Genomic DNA, 20960 nt, shown 5'->3' on the forward strand with positions numbered 1-20960 from the left:
CACTCCGTCATGACAATATGATGAGACAGCTTTTCACCTCGATGAGAAACCTCACCCAACCCCTTGAATTTTCCTATCCACACCCTCATTTCATTGATGTTGCTCTGTGGTTTGCCCAAGTTATAAGTCTTCACAAAAAACTGTTGTTTTTTACTTTAACACATCCTTTTTGTTCACTTTAGTGTCGTTTCAGTCAGTCAGAAAAGATACACATATTTTAGATAAATTGCTTTTTCTCCAAAAGATCCAAATGTGAAACCTGCATTTCACCAACAAGAACATATGCAAATGATGAGGCAAGAATATATTTTGTGAAATTCCAATTTAATGTGATATATACAAATACTAATGAGACAGGAAAACCCAGTACTTCCTCTTGTGGAAACCCTTAAAAACCAATGACTGTTTGCATATAAAATGGCCAAATATACTTGTGATTTCCTCTAACAGTATATTAGCATACCACAGCTAATAAAATTCACAGTCACTTCTTTGAAACTAATTTAATTATACATTAAGAATAAAGAGAAGCTAACCCTATAACGCTTACCTTGGTAAAGTCCTGCATAACACATCTTCCGAAACAAAATCTCACTGATCTTGTGCAAACCCATTGCTCAGTATTTCCATAGAGTCACTGCGCTGTGACGAAAACAGAGCAACTGAATGAGAGCACGACGCTCAGCCGCAATCAATGACCTCCATCTTTAGATAGGGAAGGAAGCATAAATTACTTTACCCACATCAGCACTCAACCTCAAATTCATCACGCTGTTGCTCAAACCTTACAACGCTCTATTCATCAAGTGTTGATTTGAAAAAAAATGGGGGAAAAAAACAAAAAAAATTTAAAAACTTTTTGGAGAGATATCTTTAGAAATAGTTCTTGTCACTGTGATAATTATCATATTATATTCCAGGGAAAATCCTGAAACTGATATAGACTAAATGACAACTTGAAGATTGATTTGAATATTTTCTTTCTCTGAAAGGTCTTGTGTTAACAGTCATTTGAAGAACAGCGGGTAGCTTTGCGTCTCATCTCAATAGCAAATAATTTGCTCAAAGAAACCACATAACTTTATCTGATAAAAAACACAACAACAACACACACCCCTAACGCTCCATAATTAAATCTTACTTATGCTCAATTCTGAAAGTGTCAGCCTTATGTATAGCGAGAATGGTTCTCTTTCTGTATTACAGACTAGCGCACTGAATTCAGTAAATGGGTAGTAAATAACATTTCATTGTGAATGGAAAAGTCTAAAAAAGGGGCACACCTGGACAAAGATATCTTTTAGCATTTCCTGTTTATCTAAATGTAACCAGGTGTTAGCAAACGTCCCCCAAATGTGATGATTCCCTTTCTCTAACCACTATAAGATGCATAATCCTGAGGCCCCGTCCACACAAAGCCAGAGCTTGCCTCAGGAATGGGAAAAGTTTCAGCTATAAAAATCAGCTATCTCAGCTGGTGGGAAAACGCGTGGGCCACAACCCGCTGGTGAATGTTGTCTCACCACTGAGCTATTGCGTGCAGAGGGAATTTGAAAGACAACCGTTTATCCCGCCCCTCGGATTGAGGCCTGTCAATGGTGAGTTTCCAGAGAACATCTGATTTTCCAAATCAAACCATTGCCTCAAAACCATTTTTATCTGTGCTCAAAACCAAACATACATGATCAGACACATAGCAAATCAGTATTTAGTCAGGACCACTTTATCAATTTATTGTATATTGTATAATGTATACAATAAAGTATATTGTTTATTTTGAATTTAAATGGCCGTGGTAATGAGTGTCGAGACTCAATTGGACACTTCAGGATTAGCTGGCTATCAGCTGATGTGAGCTTGAATGACATGGCCTGCCTGAACTGAACTCCTCTTCTAGTCAACTTCTTCTTTCTATTCCTCACTCACGTTCTAAAACGAAAGGTGACCGGGCTTTCTCTATGGCGGCTCCTCGACTCTGGAACTGTTTTCTTGTTAATATTAGATCTTCCCCCTCTGTTGCTACTTTTAAAGCATCCTTAAAAAACGAATTTATATTTTTTTATGTTTTAAACAATGGTATAAATGTTTTCCCATGTGCCCTCAATGTTTATATCTAATGTGTAATTCTGTTTTGATTTTGTCTTAATGTTCTTGTACAGCACTTTGGTTACAACCTCTGTTGTTTAAAATGTGATTTATAAATCAATAAAGTAAACTAGACTAAAAAAAAAAAAAAATCTAAACTAAACTACATCAAAAATGAGGCCAGTCAGCTTGTATCATGTAGTGAAGAAGTGATTGCATGCATATGGCATATAAAGGAGTTTCATGACAGAACTCAAAATGCATACAGACAAATGCATTCAAAATGGAAAAATACAATAAAACAATAAAAGGAACAAAATGCAAGCATAAAAAGTATAATGGTATAATTTGTAAAAAGTTCCCCATTCTTTAAAAAAAGCATGAAATGTACTTCCTGTCATGTTTTCAGATCTCTTCCATCAGCCAAACAATTTTACAGTTCACAGTTAAGCCGTTCACATCAGTTACTTGACATGTCAGACAAACTACTCAAATGGGAGAGTAACAGGAAAGAAACAAAACAAAAAACAAAAACACAAACCTAGATCTCAAAACCAACTCACTGGAAATTCTACAAAATAAGAAATCCTAATCTTCTCATCTAGTTACCTCAAAGACATTGCCTTTGTTTATTTGTGTCATGCTTTAAAGGAAGGATACCTACAGGTTAGAAGAAAATGGGAGAGTCGTGGAGTTTTTGTGGGTTAAGCTGACATCTCACACACTCCTCCAGTGTGGGAATAACAGCTATCAGCTTAGTCATGACTGCGGTTTCCCAGCGTGCTCGCCTCCCTCGGTGATGGTATGCCACACGACCGATGCTGAACGGTGAGATCAAGAGTATTAAAAAAAACTCAGGGTTTGCCCCTCCATGTATGTATATAAAATATAACACCCTAATATACATTTCCACTCTGTTACCACAGTCGAAACAGTAACTAACCATAAAATAACATGATCAACTTCAACTTTAACATGTAAGATTAAAATAGATTAATATAGTCAAAATGTTCTGCATGGCCTGTTGCTCAGCGTGTGCTCAGTACCAGACAGGAAGTGAGTAGGAAGAGCTTATAAGGAATGTGTTTTTCTTTAGCTCTAGTTTCTCAGTAGCTCTACAGATTTCAGACTGCTCACAAAATGATTAAATTGAATGTATTAAAGTTGATTCGTGCAGTCATAACGCAACTGCCCATGTAAGAACGGTATAGCAGTTCACAAAGAAGTCTCACATTTCACTACAACATTTACCCCCGGTTTCACAGAGAAGGCTTAAGCCTAGTCCCACACTAAAATGCATGTTTGAACTTTTTTAACCAAAAGCAACTTGCACTGACAAATCTAAAAATATTGTTGTTTCAAGATGCATGTTTTTACTAGTGAATGTTCATAAAAAAACTAAAACAAACTTAGGACTTAAATGTCCTAATTCAACTAAGGCCTCATTCTAAGCCTTGTCTGCGAAACCAGCTCCAAACACAAATTCCTCTGGGTCAAACCTTCTTGGAAATTCAGCATGCCAAGATTGTTTACTATTAATTATTAAGACTGGATGGGCAGACACACTTGTGAATTAGGCTGTGCACAAGTAAAATTAATCAATATGCTAGTTGTCAGGGGTGCCTACAAGGCTTTCCTTACACTCACCCTTCTAAACATCACTCCCATATGGGTCATGGCACCAATACAATCCCTGTGGTTCTACTCAAGGCACTCCCAAAAGGATTCAAACCAGTGCGGGAGGTGGGCACTAACAAGGGTGATTCAGTTGCTTTTGTGCCTCTTGAGAATGGAGAGTTAGGTTTACTGGCACATCTTGTACCAAATGGCCTTCTCTAAATCCTGATTGAGAGACTAGGTCACATTTACTATAGCTCGTCAAAATTTCCCACGTAAAATCCAGTCATTCCAATACGAATCCATACGATAACAGCAAAAAAGTTCCCCATGCAGGTTTTACTAATTTTTACATTGGTCATGCGAATTTGCCTCACTGACCAATAGAAAGTTGCTGGGTTTAAACGTGACGTGAGTGTTACTTTACTAGTTACTTAAAAAAAGTTATCTTATGCATTTCAAGTAGTTCTCAGTTCAGAAGCCTACATCTCTGATAGTATGGGGTTGCATGAGTGTGTGTGGCATGGACAACTTACACATTTGGAAAGGCACTATCAATGCTGAAATGTATATCCAAGTTCTAGAACATAATATTCCCGCCCAGACTTTCTCTTTTTCAGGTAAGACCTTGCATTTTCCAACATGACAATGCCAGACCAAATACTGCATCAATTACAACATCGTGACTGTGTAGAAGAAGGATCGAGGTACTGAAATGGCCAGCCTGCAGTCAAGATCTTTCACCCATAGAAAACATTTGGTGCATCATAAAGAGCAATATGCAATAAAGAAGACCTAAGACAGTTGAGAAACTAGAAGCATGTATTAGACTATAATGGGACAACATACTTATTCCTAAACTTGAGCAACTTGTCTCCTCATTCCCCAGACGTTTGCAGACTGTTATAAAATGAAGAGGGGATTCCACACAGTGGCCTTGTCCCACAATTTTTGAAATCAGGTTTGTAATCAGATTGCTTTTTTCAAGAAACTAGTAAAGTAACACCTTACTTTAATTTTTTTTTATACAGTACACACACACACATATATATATATACCGCCGTTTGCCAGTTTCTGTGTTTACTAGAAGCACGCAAACGCAACTCGGCCGTCGTCATTATGGCTCTGCCCATCGACTCTATACACGATGTGATTGGCCCGGCAAGAGTTAGGGGATTACAGCTCAGAAGGGTATTGAGAGTTGCTAGACGACACTCGCGGGCAGATTAGATATGCTGCCGCTAGGGTGCGTCTAGATTTCTAGGCTACCTTCTCTCCTCTGGACTCTTTCCAAAGCCACGCCCCCAAAATAAATGAACGCGCCTCACTGACCGCTCAGCTGCAAGACGCATTATTTTCCTGAGAGGAGCTGTGTGCATGTAGTCCCATCATGTCAGAGTCACATGTAATTAAAAAACTTTATCAGTATAAATATAAACAAATAAGATGTCTTAGTACTCACTATCAAGCTGGAATACCGATACAGGTAAAGTTTAAAATATTTTTTCGTTTGATTTGGTAACGAGCTAGTTATATTTATAAGGCAAAGAAAACGGGTAGCATCATGTTGATACATGTTTTTCCAAATACATCAGTTATACTGTGATGATGAATTTTGTGTAAGATTCATAACATATACTGTATTTTGCATGTAAGAGTTTCCATGATGAAAGCATTGTTGACTATTAGTAGCTAAAGCTAACTTAGTTCTAAAAAAAACTAAGATTTTCCTGGATGCGGTGTACTAGCTTTTACACATGCATTTTGTTATCTAAAGTTACATTTTGCGAAATTCAACACGACAGCGATCAACTTGAGCTAAGCATATTGAGTATATTTATCATCTCTAATGGCTAAGTTTATAACATTGTAACGTTATGCTAAGTAATGTTATGTTAGCTATATTAGGCAGATTCATGTGCGCTTGATACATGCTTCATGAAAACATAAACCAAAGAAATGTGTAATCAAAATGAAAGATTACCTGTCCAGCAGAAATACAGCCAGGAAGAAGTCTTTTTTCAGCATTTTTTAGAGGTCCCTCAGTCAGGGGCGTGGGACTGGGATCTTGCCAGCAAGATGGTTTGTACCCAGGGCCCAAAATTTGGTGCTACGCCACTGCCCTCAGTTATCGCCATCGTTGAAAAGCCACTCCGATATTTACTTGCGTTTGATTTCTTTGTTTATCCGAAGACTTTTTGTGCATTGTCTTTTCTCGTACTGTCTTCCTTTTTTTGCATTGTTTGCCATTCGCTGACTGCAAAACCCGGCACTGTGAATTTGGAATGCTCTTTCTCTGCCATTATTTTGCCTAGGTTTCGTGCCTTTTGAACTGCTCAAATTAAATGGGTGCTTGTACGTGGGCAGATCCTGTAGCGAAAGCGGTGGTAGCCATGGTAGCGAGAGAGAGTGACAGTCGCCCAAGCCAATCACTTGTTTGAACAAAAATAATGAGTGGTGTTTATTGCAGATTAAAAAGTCTAGAGTAATCCGATTTTTATAGAAAATCTCTTTTTCAGAGTACTTACATTTTAATTATGTATTGACATATAAAGAAAGTTTAAACAAATTTGGAAAAAAGCAATTTAGATCATTCTTACCTACCCTACCTTTAATTGCCATAGAATTATCATTCGATACTGCTGTAATTTCAAACTAAGTGTTTCAGTGAAAACACATTGGAATAAAGCACACATGAATAATCATTGAATGAACAAATCCCCCTTTGCATGTCATGATGACATACATGATTACCTGTTTTCTTTTCCACAATTGCATGGAACACATCATTCTAGCACATAATGCTAAATGGAAGATATGAAGTCACAATTACAAGAAATTGCCAATGTTTTACTCTATAACCTACATAAAATTAGTGAATATAAATATGCTTTTTTATGCCAATCTAGTCCCCATGAACTGTCACTGTATGGAAACATCTATGATTCTTTAAATGGGTGATGAATTGAGAATGAATTAACTTTCTTTTGAGCTTTTGATATATAAAGGTGCATGGTAATATAAGATTATCATGTAAGTTTCAGAGCTAAAAAAGTCCTTTTTAGTCAAAGAAAAGCTTTTATAGACACCAGGCCCAGAAAGCGATGGTCTGCTTCATCCTGACGTCATCACGTGACAAAACACACTGCTACGGAATGTGTAATTCAGTAACCCCACTCACCGACTAATGGAGCTGATCGGATCACTACCAGCAACAATAACAATGTGGGGAAAAAAGATAGCAAGATATTGTGGAAGAACGTCTCGGGTTATGTATATAACCCTTGTTCCCTGAGAGGGAATGAGACACTGCGTCTTGTTCGAATGAACACAGTGTCTCGTTCCCTCTCAGGGAACAAGGGTTATATACATAACCTGAGACGTTGCCTTTATCGAGGGAACTCGCACTGCGTCGTCGAGTGACGACACTCTGGGGAACGAATACCCACTATGCCACACCGTATCACGCCCGTCCTAGTGTGAAGCTGGCCCACCCAGGCACACCTAGGACGCGAGCACCCTAGCCCCTGGCGTAGCCGGGAGATCCAGCTTATAACCTAATGAAGGTGTTCACAATAAGCGAAGCTCCTATAGAGTGAGCCCTCACGGCCATGGGGCAAATTGTGCACCCGATAAGCCATGGCTATAGCCTGGACGATCCAGTTACTGATCGTCTGTTCGCAGGCAGTCCCTTCCTGGGAGGGCCAAACACACCCACAGCTGGTCCAATAGCGCCGTCGTGTGAGGCGGAGGATGAAAAGCCTGAAGAAACACTGACCTCATACCCACAGATGGTACCTTGGGCACGTAGCCTGGCCTGGGGTGTAAGATAGCTCTCACCCCGCCTGGGGCAAACTCCAAGCAAGTTGGCGTCACCGCCAAGGCCTGGAGGTCCCCCACTCTCCTCAGAGAAGTGATGGCGAGGAGAAAAGCCACCCTAAGGGTCAGGTTTCTCGCCTCGGCCGACTCCAGTGGCTCAAAAGGGGGCCCCAGCCAACCCTTCGAGAACCACTGCCCGATCCCAGGATGGGACTGTAAGGGTGGATCGCCTACAGTGGTTCTGACTGCAGGGTTGCCGAATGACTAAAGAAACGTTATCAGCGTGATGGTAGAAAACTGTACATTTCTTGTCTATAACCACCCACTGCAACTTATACCAACGACGGAAATAAGCGTCGTAATAAAAATAGCAAAATATGTGGGAGAGCGTTGCTTTAATGTGACTATATTGTATTGCAATAGGGAGCACTTCAAAGTCAATACCAAACCAAAACTAGTTAGCAAATTATTTATAATTGAAAGAATTTAATGACAAAATCCGGTTATGGTTACACTTAAAATAGTTACAAAATAGATGAATGAGATGATAAAACTTATACCATTAATCGTACCCAGCATGTGTAGAATGTTACCTGAGAGATAGGGAGAGATAGAGAGAGATAGAAAGATAGAACGAGAGAGAAAAAGAGAAGAGCCAAAGAAGGCCCTAAAAGAGACAGCCAGAGAAAAAGACAGCGTCAGAGGAAAAAGCCCTCCAGAGAAAAAGAGAGACCCGTCAGAGGAAGAAGACCCCGAGCAACAGTTGTAATCTTCTTTTATACATCCCTTGACCATGTGACTGAAACCCTGAGACATTCAAACTGACCAGTCAGACCAGACTTCCCCCACTGTACTACAGGTGTGGCACCATTTGGCCTACAGGCCCTCAACATCTCTTTGTCTTTAGGAATCCCAAACAGCCCCACTGATAAGAGAGAGGGGGGTGAAACACAGTAAAACAAATGTCTTTGTTCAAAGAAAAATATCAAAATATCTTTGATTATTTTGGATTCTTTCAGGACTCTGGGATGAGCCGCATGCCTCAACCTCCGAGCCCCACGGAGGAACCGTACAACCAAGTGATGTCTCCCAAATGGACCCGCATCTATAGGCGAGTGGAAAGCCCCTATGGCAGTCACATACACCTCAGAGTGGATGGGGTCAGACCGGCGGAGAAACGGTCCGCCTTCTAATAGCTTCCGCATATGTCTTCACTTACTACGTCATGACGTGGCACCAATCAGATTGGTTGCAGATTTCATTCATGCTTCAGAGACGTCACACCGAGGGCGTTCCCCAGAGTGTCGTCACTCGCCGACGCAGTGCGAGTTCCCTCGATAAAAGGAACACAGTCGCTGCATAAGCTTCCTTCGGATCTTAATATTAGGAATGTGTGATACTTTTATGTGTAGATTTTTAATGAAGTTTCAGCTCACGTGGGGAAGACCGCATACGTGTGTTCGCTTCATTTCACTGCGGAATCATTTGTAATCAAGTCTCAAGCACTGGATTTGCAGACACAATGTTGTGCCTTCTATATTGGATCCAACAGGAATGGTGCAACAAACTTATGTGAGTAAAATGTAGTAATAGTAGTCCGGGGGCTGTGTTTTTAGGATGTGTACCAAAATGTACGCCCGTCGGCAGAAATTCTTTCTTGATCTGACTGCGCATGTCTGTGTGTGTGTGTGTGTGTGTGTGTGTGTGTGTGTGTGTAAGTGTTTGTGCTTATATCGACTGATCCTGCGGGCCATGTAATACAGAAATAATATTTCAATCAATTGAGGGAGGAAGAGAAATAAATCATTGTGTTTGTTTTGTTGAAGTTTACGAGCCCTGTGATCGAGAGAATCATTGCAGTTGCCGCTTTAATAATCTCACCCTCATGTGAACTGACACAGGGGCTAGATATGACAGCTGAAGCTCATTAAATATGCAAATCTTCTCCAATCCTAACCGTGGGCATTTACTTCCAAGTCACCAGTGCCCCAAAACCAATGTAGAAAATAGCCTATTTCTTATTAGTTATGATGTTTTTGAATGTAAAAACCACACAAACGTCATTAGTTGACCCCATACAACAGTATAAAAAAGAAAAGAAAAAAGCCAGTTCATGACACCTTTAAAATGGTCTTCTGTTGTGTTCCAGTGAAAAATAACAGCTTTTGGTTTTTGAACGTCATTCTGCACAAATTTTTTTATTTATTTATTTGCACAATTCCTATATACGTAATCAAGTCATCATGAAATGCCAATGTCTGATGTTTTAAGAAAGAGTTTTCATCATGCTGTGGGGGTGAACGTTGCACTGCAGCAGATGTTTTAAACAGACCTGGTCTCAAAGGTTATTTTGAGACTACTAAACCTCAGATGTTAACTGATGTTTCTCACTTCCTACAGACCACCGCAATGCACTTTGCTTGCTGCATGCCAGCTCAGGAAACAACTAGTCCCTATAGATGTTTGCATGAACTGCGTCAGTTAAACACCTAATGAAGGCTTGCTTGCGGTTTAGTGGGCTGGTGTGAAATACTGTCTTGAACTGAATCAAAATGAAAAACATAACGATGATCACCAGAGATTAAAGTTCAACAACCACAAAAGAGATGTTTACTGGGGTCCAAAAAGTCAGAAACTAGTATTTTCTACAGTATCTTGCTTAATGCAAATTATATATATATATATATATATATATATATATATATATATATATATATATATATATATATATATATATATATATATATATAAATAAAATTGTTATTAAAAAAACAGAACCACTTCATTCTGGGTAAAAAACAAGCAAACAAACAAACAAAAAAAAAAAAAAAACGTTTATTTTCAAAAGTCAACTACTTTGTGACAGCTGAATGTACATTTTTGATATAGCCAGACATGTCAGTCTCTACACTGTAAAAAATTATTTTAAAAAAAATTACCTGGTTGCCTTAAAATTTAATTGAAAAGAGTTAATTGAAATTAAAATTTTGAGTTAATACAATGAACATTTTTTGAGATTCGACAACGAATTAAAAGATTATTAAAAGGTCTTGTAAGCATATTGAGTAATTGTGTGTGTTATTTCTGATGATGCAGTGAAACATGCCAAATGGTGCTATTTTCATGATTTATCACATTTTTATGTGGTTCAGATACAAAAATATTTTGAGTTTCTATTTATTAAACTAATTTCCTTCATTGTATCAACTCAAATTTTTAATTTCAATAAACTCAAAATTTTAAGGCAACCAGGTTACTTACTTTTTAAAGTTAAACCAATAAAAACCACCACAATTTTTTTACAGTGTAAATATTTGATTTTATTTCATCCTGCAACTCAGTCTGGAAACCCGTATATTCATTTCTACAGCTTCTGTTACACTTTTGTGGGAACCAATCACAGACTGGCTTATCCACCTGGCACGAGGGTTTATATTCCGGGTTTAACACAATGACAGATAGAAAGGATAGGCCGTTGCCTGTTGATCATGCCTCTTGTGGTCTGATTGGTTGAAGAACTATCCAATTGCGTACATGAGTCATTTGAATTATGCTCATTGATCACGCCTCTTGTGCAGTAGAAAATACAGAGTCCCCAAACAAATGTTCAATCTTAAATTGAGATTGGTCTGGTGATAGCCAGACAAGGCACCAATGTCTGTCAAAAAATTATGTGCACAACACGAGAAGCAGAGGTCCAGCGTGTATGTGCTTTACTCAGCGAGACTCACCCTAATGTCGTTCCACACCCGTAAGACCTCCGTTCATCTTCGGAACACAGTTTAAGATATTTTGTTTAGTCCAAGAGCGTATGCACACTATACTGTCCATGTCCAGAAAGGGAATATAAACATCATCAAAGTAGTCCATATGTGACATCAGTTAGTTAATTCGAATCTCTTGAAGCATCAAAAATACATTTTGGTCCAAAATTCACAAAAACTACGTTATTCAGAAAAACTTTATTCAGCATCGTCTTCTCTTCCTGGTTTGTTTTCAATCCTCAAATAAAGATTCAAACGGTTATGAATCAGTGAATCGATTCATGATTCGGATCGCCAATGTCACGTGATTTCAGCAGTTTGACATGCAATCCGAATCACGAATCAATACGTTGATTCATAACCAAGTTTCTTGTTAGTTAACAGCAGTTACTAGAATGTTAATATCACTTTACTCATTTGGATGGAACAGTATTCTAAAGGGTTACCATTTGTTCTTCACTCACTGATATTGTATAGAAACATTGTTCTACGAATTGGTTTTGACAAACATTTTTTATGCACAAACTGATTCTGACATTGAATATTTTCAAAAAAAAATTATTGACTAATATTTTCTTCATAAATGGGTGATCTTGAGATGAGTCCCTGTAGTCATTCAATTTGACAGGTGATTTTTATAATTTTTTTGAAAAGTGTTTATTTTTTTATTTTTTATTTTTTTTATAAAGTTTATACATTTAACATTTATAATACATATGTATGTGGGTGTGTGGCAAAAATTGCTATAGATAGATACACACACACACGCACACGCACACGCACACACACACACTCAAATATTACTACATTTTCCTTTACATCAGATTTGATGATAAAGATACATCTCACACGTATATTGCTTAACAGGAAATATATCATCTAGGAAGACTTCATTACAAATCACAATGATATTTCATCAGTGAACAGGGTTAAATTTAAAGTACTGTTTATGTGGAAATGGTTCCGCTTGAGAAGGAGTATTCACTCTGTTTTAGTGGTGAGACTGAAAAGCAAGCTATGGTGACACATTTTGAGACAGAGAATAAAAAAAAAAAAAAAAAAAAAACCAATACGATAAGCGATCTTAATTAAAACAAAGGTGTGCTGCTTTTCCTTAGCGGTAGGAAAGTGATCATAACCAGTTATGAATCATCAACATCCCATCGCTGACACCTTCACTTCAGAAGCATGATTCACAATTTTCACAGAAATAATAAATAGATTGACAGACGCTTTCACATCATAACATGATAATAATTACAGTTACAAGTGTTGAAAACAAGGAAAACATGGACTAAATTAGATTCTTTCAGTATGCATGTACACTTTTAAAGGCATTGAGAGGATGATATGAGCAGTGGTGGCTGTTATTTCTTGTCAACGATTCTGCTGATTGAAAACGGATGCAAATTCTTTATCCTGTAGAGATACACACAATTCAAAGTAATAAATTTATTCCACATTTATTCTGCTAAACAGAATACCATTTACACACACACACATGAACGCACACATGCACGCACAATCACACACACGCAAACACACACACGCAAACACACACACACACACACACACACACACACACACACACACACACACACACACACACACACACACACACACACACACACACGTTTGTTTTTGTGAATATGAGGACATTCTATAGGCGTAATGGTTTTTATACCGTACAAACCGTATTTTCCATCCCCTTACACTGCCCCTGTCCCTAAACCTACCCATCACAGGAAACATTCTGCATTTTTACTTTCTAACAAAAACTCATCCTGTATGATTTATAAGCATTTTGAAAAGTGGGGACATGGCCAATGTCCACATATTTCACCCTCTCCTTGTAATACCTGTGTCATATCCATGTCATTATACACATTTGGGTCACAAAAACATGCCCACACACACACACTGGGTTTCCATGTTGTATCAGGTCTTTATAGGCATAATGATTTTATACTGTACAAACTGTATATTCTACCCCCTAAATTTATCCTTTACACACGCATGCACGCACGCACGCACACACACACACACACACACGCAAACGCACTAGTCAGTTTACTCACTTTAAGATTTTTTCTTTCAATGAAGGCTCTGTTAAGAAAAGATGGAAAAATCATAATTATTTCCTCACTGTTGTTGGCATTGATTCATGTAGTTTTGTTAGACAGAATTGAGGATGTTGCTTACTTTTGCGCTTGCAGCATTTGATTTTCTTACAGCAGATCTGCACCAAACATATCAGCAGGAACAATCCCAAGATCCCAAACGCCACACTTATCCCAATCGACATTGAGCTATCTGAAAAGATCCCATCACATAACTCAAAAAAACTGTATAAAAGCTACAGTACACAATTACTTTAGGCACAAACTAAATGTATTATATATAGGGTCCTTTATAAACATTTAGGACCCTATCTTAATGATCTAAGCGTATGGTCTGAATACGCAGGTACACTAATCCACTTCTGCTAGATTAATGACGGGAAAAATGGTCTGCGCCCGGTGCATGGTCCAAAAGTGTTGTACATATTCTCTTATGGCAGCGACTGTTTACACTAAGTGCAAATAGTGATAGATGCTATTTATACCAAGTGTTAATAGCAACTAGATAATATTCACACTTAGTTGAAATATGTTATTATTATTAAACAGTTTGTATAGGACCTTATTTCAACATTTAGAACATTTTCTTAATTTTTATTGAAAATAAATGCCTTTCCGATGTGATTTGTGATGAGAAAAGAAAGAAGAGCAATCTTTGCAAAAGGAGGATTCGAAGGCGTATCGATCGCGACATAACAGAGATCCATTCGCAATGCATACGCTTTACTAATTGCACCACTGAAGATGTTAAACTTTGGCTGTTTTTTTTTTTTTTGTATCTTGTTTGGCACAGCCAGGCATTGTTAGGCAGAGCTAGTGCGAGTAGCACTTGCCAACAAGGCATGCAATTTGCACTTAGTGTGAATAGACACTCTGATTCTCTTAATGAGTCATGGGTGTGTTTTAGGCATAACGTGCAATAAACCAATCAGAGTTTCATCTCCCATTTCCTTTAAAAGCCAGTTGCACTTGCTCAATAGCAGAGTCGCTATTTACATGGCGGAATATAGACACTCTCGACCTGACGAGTCAGTTTAAATTCCTTCATCATTACTGCAAATAGGTAATTCTGATACATGCAATAACTATCCATTATGACATGTAGGCATTTTTTATCTTTATGTACACATTAATAATCTTTTATACTGTAATCATTTTATTTTTAATATTTAAAAATGTTGGTGTGCTGCTGCACATCCCTGTGTGTGTAATAAGCAGAGTGGCGGCAAATAGAGGGCAACTTTAGTTGAGTTGTTAAAAATCAAAGAATAGACCATTTATAATCTGCAAGCAGAAATGCATATAAGTAAATGTGACGCCAACAGAGATTTATTTGATTGGGTATTAGCTATAAACTCTATATGCACATCAGTTGCAGTAATTATATTGTAACTATGTTTGACTGCATTGTCCCTGTTAAATAAAAAAATAGGCCTAAAATAAATCCATTTTTGGAGGTCACAGGTTACGAGTGCTACACACAGCCTACGAGGTACGCGTATCGAAATGAGTATCCCCAACTTGTGACTAAAATCCACACCTAGCTGCAATAGCTACACTAGTTGCAATACACTATTAATGACAACTTTTGCTATAGTTCTGAATGCTAAGTGCTAATTGCTAAAAGCATATTAGCTTAGCTTAATGTGTGATGTGCTATTTTAAAAGTCGAATTAATGCACAATATGTATTGACAACACTAGTGTCCTTGACCAATGTAAACGTGTTAGTTGTGAATACGTGTTAACAACAACAACAACAACAACAAAATCATCCCTTCTGAAAGGAAAATATATTTACCAATATATTACTTCAAAATATATTATAATATATTGTAAATACATGGAATAATATATTGATGGTATTATACAATATATTATATATTCCTGTAATATACTGCAAAATATACAAATGATTGCCGCTTTCATATATTGCAATATATTGGTGAATATAAATATTAAATCCCATATATGTGAATATATTGCCTAATATATTACATGATATTTTCCAATATACTGCAATATATTTTTGTTTCGTAAGGGATTTTATACAATCATTCAGCAGATGCTTTTATCCAAAGAAATTTGTCCTAAGACACACTTTAAACCAAATAAATATATGTCTTCTCTTCAGGCTATAAGAGCTTTTTTATGAACGGCAGTAGCCTGATGAGTGTCTCACCCATGATGCCTTTTTCCTGAGATCTGTCCTTTTTAACGATGTACTCAGAAGAAGAGTTGCAGATGCAATATATACTCCTTTTTTCTCAGATAACCAATCTTTTTTTGATTCAGTGCTAACTTTCTATGTCACTAACTGGCTTTGTGTGCGTCTTTAGACTAGGAACATCTGATGTTTTCTAAACTGGTCTGTCTTCATTCTCTTTTTTCGACATGTCTGGCCCACCCTTTCACATTGCAGCTTCATTTTCATCTGACTACTATCTCTTGTTCTGATTGCTTTTTTAGCTTTAGCTATATAGTTGAGTTTATCACCGACGGCATCTCTTTCAGTCACACCAAGATTAAGGCAATGTTTCCATTTGGACGTGTAAGGTAACTTAAGGACTAATGCGACGTGCTAGAATGTTTTAGTTGAAATAAACGTACTGTTCTGGTAAATCTGTAGTAGGCTATGTCACAGAATGGTTTCTTATACACCTACGTTTGTCACCTAGTTTAATGTCACCTGTCTGGTTATGAATCAGATGGAATGACGTTCTGCTTTCTCATGCAGGCACACTTTGCGGGGGTGGATCGGTTAGTAGGGAAACGTGCATGTGGTACGTACTGCCCTCTGCTGTTCACTAAATCAAATGCAGCAGGCTGGTGGGCAACTTGATATTGACCACAAGAGCTTTTCTATTTCAGTGAAGGTCGAAAAAAGACTCCCTTCATGGCCTTCCTCTCTCAGAATGCAATAAAATAGCCTTTTAATTCAAACAGAGCTTGTATAAGACTGAACAGGAAACATGACGAAAGAAACACAAAACCACAAAGATAAAGTTCAGCCTTGAGAATGAGAAAGAATGAACCGCTAAACAGTCAAGCACTTGTCAGTTGTTCCCACGATGATCAGCAAGGCTGATCTACATTATTTGTAAAGTACCACTTGACATTTGGCGTATTTTCTTTGAAATAACTATGCTTCTTCTTGAATATTTCTAATCCGTTATGTACATTAGCGTTAAATGTTGTTTAATTAATGATTTTTGCAATTTTTAAAAATCATGTGTGTTACCATGATGGTGTTTTTAGTGTTTGTGTGAATGACACTGCGCACCTTCTATATATTGGTATTGATGCTTTGATTCATCATGTGACTCTTATGAGTCACTGTGATTGGTGGTTAATAGGTTGGTAATTTAACATTATTTCAGTTAATGAAAATCATTTGAATACTGTCAATTTATCTTAAATCAGAAAAACCTAAAATTTTGCTACCATATTTTTTACAGGAAATTTTAACAGCGCAGACCTTTTTCTTTAGGCTTTTGGATTATCGCAAACAACAACAACAACAACAACAACAAATAAAAAAAACCCACTGTGATTGCCACAAGTGTATGATACTTACACTTGTTTCCCATCAAGATAATTTTCACAGAATAACACAACTTTTATGAATATTAAAAATGAAATGCAGTTGCCAGAAGTTAAAAGCAAAACTGTAAATGGACTACAACATGGACCGATGACTTCAATGTCAACATCACTAAACTTTATCATCTTCATCATAACTTCATCACCAACAGCTCTTTAAGTTTTTATTTCAAAAATATTGTATATAGTTTATGAGACTGTGATAATAAGCATATTTTTTTCATGTAACAGCTTAAAAAAAGTAGGGTAATGATATATTTTATGGCGTTGAATAAAACGTGAAAGTATCTTGAGCAACAGACTCTATTTATGTAACCTGACCAAATTCAATTAAAAAAAAAAAAAAAACCATCGACTTTGGGACGGTGGAACCAAAAGTTCTACAATATGCTAACTAATTTCCGGGTTTTTGCCTACAAAAATGTATCATACCTGCACCACTCTATGAACGTTGCAATATATGTCAACAATATGTGCTATCGCTTCTGATATGTACCAAATAGTCTGGAACATTATTGTCAGATTTGTTCTGTTTTGACCATGTTTCATTGTGTTTTGGTTCTGTTTTCATTGTCTGCTTGTTTGACCCAGTTTCTCAGCTTGTTTGGTCATTATTCTGTTTCCACTGTCTCATTAATTATCACATTAGTTCCTTTGTATTTACACACCCTTTTGTGTATAGTTGTTTGTCCTGTCTGTGTTTAATGTTGAGGTGTGTAAATCTGTTTCCCTTAGTTTTTTTCTGCCAGTTTTTTGAGAATTTGTATTATATTCTCCTTTGTCGTGCACTTAATTCTGATCAACCACCAATGACACTTACAGTGGGGCAAAACAGTATTTAGTCAGCCACCAATTGTGCAAGTTATCCCACTTAAAAAGATGAGAGAGGCCGGTCATTTTCATCATAGGTACACTTCAACTATGAGAGACAAAATGAGAAAAAAAAATCCAGAAAACCACGGTCTGGAAAATAAGTTTTTCCAAATTTATGGAAAATAAATTTGGTCAATAACAAAAGTTAATCTCAATACTTTGTTATATATGGTATAGGCTTTGTTATATAGCTTTTCACTACCTATAGTGTATGATATAACATTCATCTTGAAAAGTGGATGTTTTGGAAAGTGCTGAGGCAAGTTTTTGTACCTCTAGTGGTTTAGAGAAAAATAAAATCAATGGAGCCTTTTACCCCACGGAGCCTTTTGTCTTGTTGTACCCTAGCCTTTTTTGTCAATGACAGAGGTCAAACGTTTTCTGTAAGTTGCCACACGATTTTTACACACTGTTGCTGATAGTTTGGCCCATTCCTCCATGCAGATCTCCTCTAGAGCAGTGGTGTTTTGGGGCTGTCACTGGACAACACAGATTTTCTATGGGGTTGAGATCTGGAGACTGGCTAGGCCACTCGACATGCTTGTTAAGAAGGTACTCCTTCACTCTGTGTGTTTGGGATCATTGTCATGCTGAAAGACCCAGCCACGTTTCATATTCAATGCCCTTGCTGATGGAAGGAGATTTTTACTCAAAATCTCACCATACATGGCCCCTTTTATTCTTTCCTTTACACGGATCAGTCGTCCTGGTCCCTTTGCAGAAAAACAGCCCCAAAGCAAGATGTTCCCACCCTGGTTTTTCACAGTAAGTATGGTGTTCTTTGGATGCAATCAGCATTTCTTTTCCTCTAAACACGACAAGTTGTGTTTAGTTTTTACCAAAATGTTCTATTTTGATTTCATCTGACATTCTCCCAATACTCTTCTGAACCTTCAAAATGTTCTCTAGCAAACTTCAGATGGGCCCGTACATGTACTGGCTTAAACAGGGGGACACGTCTGGCACTGCAGGATTTGAATCCCTGGCGGCGTAGTGTGTTACTAAGTGTAGCCTTTGTTACTTTGGTCCCAGCTCTCCCATAGTTGATTTCTTCACACCAAGCTGCTTTACTATTACATATTCAGTCTTCCTACCCAGGTAAAGGTCTACAATTTTGTTTCTGGTGTCCTTTGACAGCTCTTTAGTGTTGGCCATAGTGGAGTTTGAGTCTGACTGTTTGAGGTTGTGGACAGGTGTCTTTTATACTGATAATAAGTTCAAAAAGGTGCCATTAATACAGGTAACGAGTGGAGGACAGAGGGGCCTCTTAAAGAAGAAGTTGCAGGTCTATGAGAGCCAGAAAGCTTTTCTGTAGGTGACCAAATACTTAATTTCCACCATAATTTGAAAATAAATTCTTTAAAAATCAGACAATATGATTTTCTGGATTTTTTTTCTCATTCTGTATCTCACAGTTGAAGTGTACCTATGATAAAAAAAAAAAAAAATTGCAGGCCTCTCTTGCACAATTGGTGGCTTACAAAATACTTTTTTGCCCCACTGTATATTAGTTTAGTTTTTGTTTTAAAAAAAAAAGCTATATTCATAGAAATACTATTACATGGTCCAGATTGTTTGTTGGGCCTTTAGGGTATCGTGCCCCTCAAAAGATAATTATGTCATCATTTACTCACTTACATTTTTCAAACTGGTATGGCTTTTTTCTTTTCTTTTCTCAGATTGTCTATTTAGAGACCAAGTGCAAATAGCTTGCCATGTTGGCAGAGGCTATTTACACTAACTTTGCTCAGTACTGTCTGATTGAGCCAGACAAAATTACAAAAGAAACCCATCTTATAACAGAAGCGTTATATGGAGTGTAAAGTCCAGGATACACTGCACAATTTTAGCATTTAGCATTCCTGATTAATCCTAATTTAGCAGTCCTGAAGACCTGTAGGCTATGATGCGAGTTTCTAGAAGAATAAAACTTGATCAGCATAAAATCACACACAAAACACCATGTTGAATCACACTTTGTGTGCTGAAAAAAAAGAGAAAGCAGTGAAAGAGGAAGGGAAAATAGACTGAGGTAAGCAGTTTTAAGATTTAGTGCCATGTCGCATTGATTTCATGTCATATTTATATTGGCAGGTCAGTAGAGTCGTAGCAGCAAACACACTGTGTGGTGATTATGCTGAATTTCTGACATTGTCGCAAGACTGTGACAACGACTGTCTTTGAACCTCTCTCACTATACAACATATAGGAGCCACGATCAAATAAATCATCACGATTGTTTCACAAATGCAATGTTTGTCTATGACATCCTAAAATCGTGCAGTGTGTCTGTCTCGGGCTTAAGGCGGGTGTTGTTAGCCAACCCGGTTTCAAATCTCCCTTTTTCCATACGTCAGAACCTGGAAGAATAATTCACCACTGGTTTCTTTTGTGATTTTGCCATGGGGTTATATAATGGGATTGTTCGATAAATAAAACCTGTGGTAAACATAACTGGACAATACTTTGACGTTTTGTTCAACAATGTAAATTACATACACTAATATGAATTTTGAAACCAATTTATGACCATTAAAAAATGTAACAAGGAACCGATAAGGCAGTTTGGGGTGTGGATATGTTTTAGATCAAAATGTCAAAGTATCACCAAGTTTTGTGTTTTACGTTGTGTAAGTTTACAGCTAACCAGCTAATTCACATTATTAATGTCTTACTGAAATACTTCTGCTAAGCAGCTGTGGGCCACTATTACTTAAAACTTTGTCTATTAATGTAGATTATCTCTCTTTCTTACTACTTTGAGTAAAGATAGAGGATGGAGAAAGATTACAATTTTTGAAAACTTTAATGTTACATCAGTCATTCAAGTCAGTAACGGAAGCCAGCTGTTGCTGTGCGAGTAAACCTCACCTCAAGAGACGCTCTAGTAACTGACGCTAGAGGTTGCAGCCTTTAGCCTCCTTGTTAGAGCGTAAGACTCTCATGTCGAAAGACCTGAGTTTGAGTCCCATTTTGAGCGGGCGATTTCCAACAGGAGGGGATACACTGGGTCAACACTGTTATTGATAAAGTTTCCTCATGTGCACCGCAAAAATCAGTTTGTTGATGGACGTATAGCC

At 37.5% G+C, this 20960-nt stretch overlaps 1 long non-coding RNA gene across 1 annotated transcript; it reads right to left on the reverse strand.

Moving 5' to 3' along the window:
• Positions 1-12033: 12033 nt before the first annotated feature.
• On the reverse strand, positions 12034-15951 carry LOC137085244 (uncharacterized). The gene is made up of 4 exons (XR_010906941.1): positions 15587-15951; positions 13488-13598; positions 13364-13391; positions 12034-12704 (listed from the first exon to the last, which is right to left on the reverse strand). It is a non-coding gene; the product is annotated as an uncharacterized lncRNA (long non-coding RNA).
• Between the last annotated feature and the right edge of the window lie 5009 nt (positions 15952-20960).

Source organism: Pseudorasbora parva, chromosome 8, assembly GCF_024679245.1.
Source record: "Pseudorasbora parva isolate DD20220531a chromosome 8, ASM2467924v1, whole genome shotgun sequence".
NCBI lineage: Eukaryota > Metazoa > Chordata > Actinopteri > Cypriniformes > Gobionidae > Pseudorasbora > Pseudorasbora parva.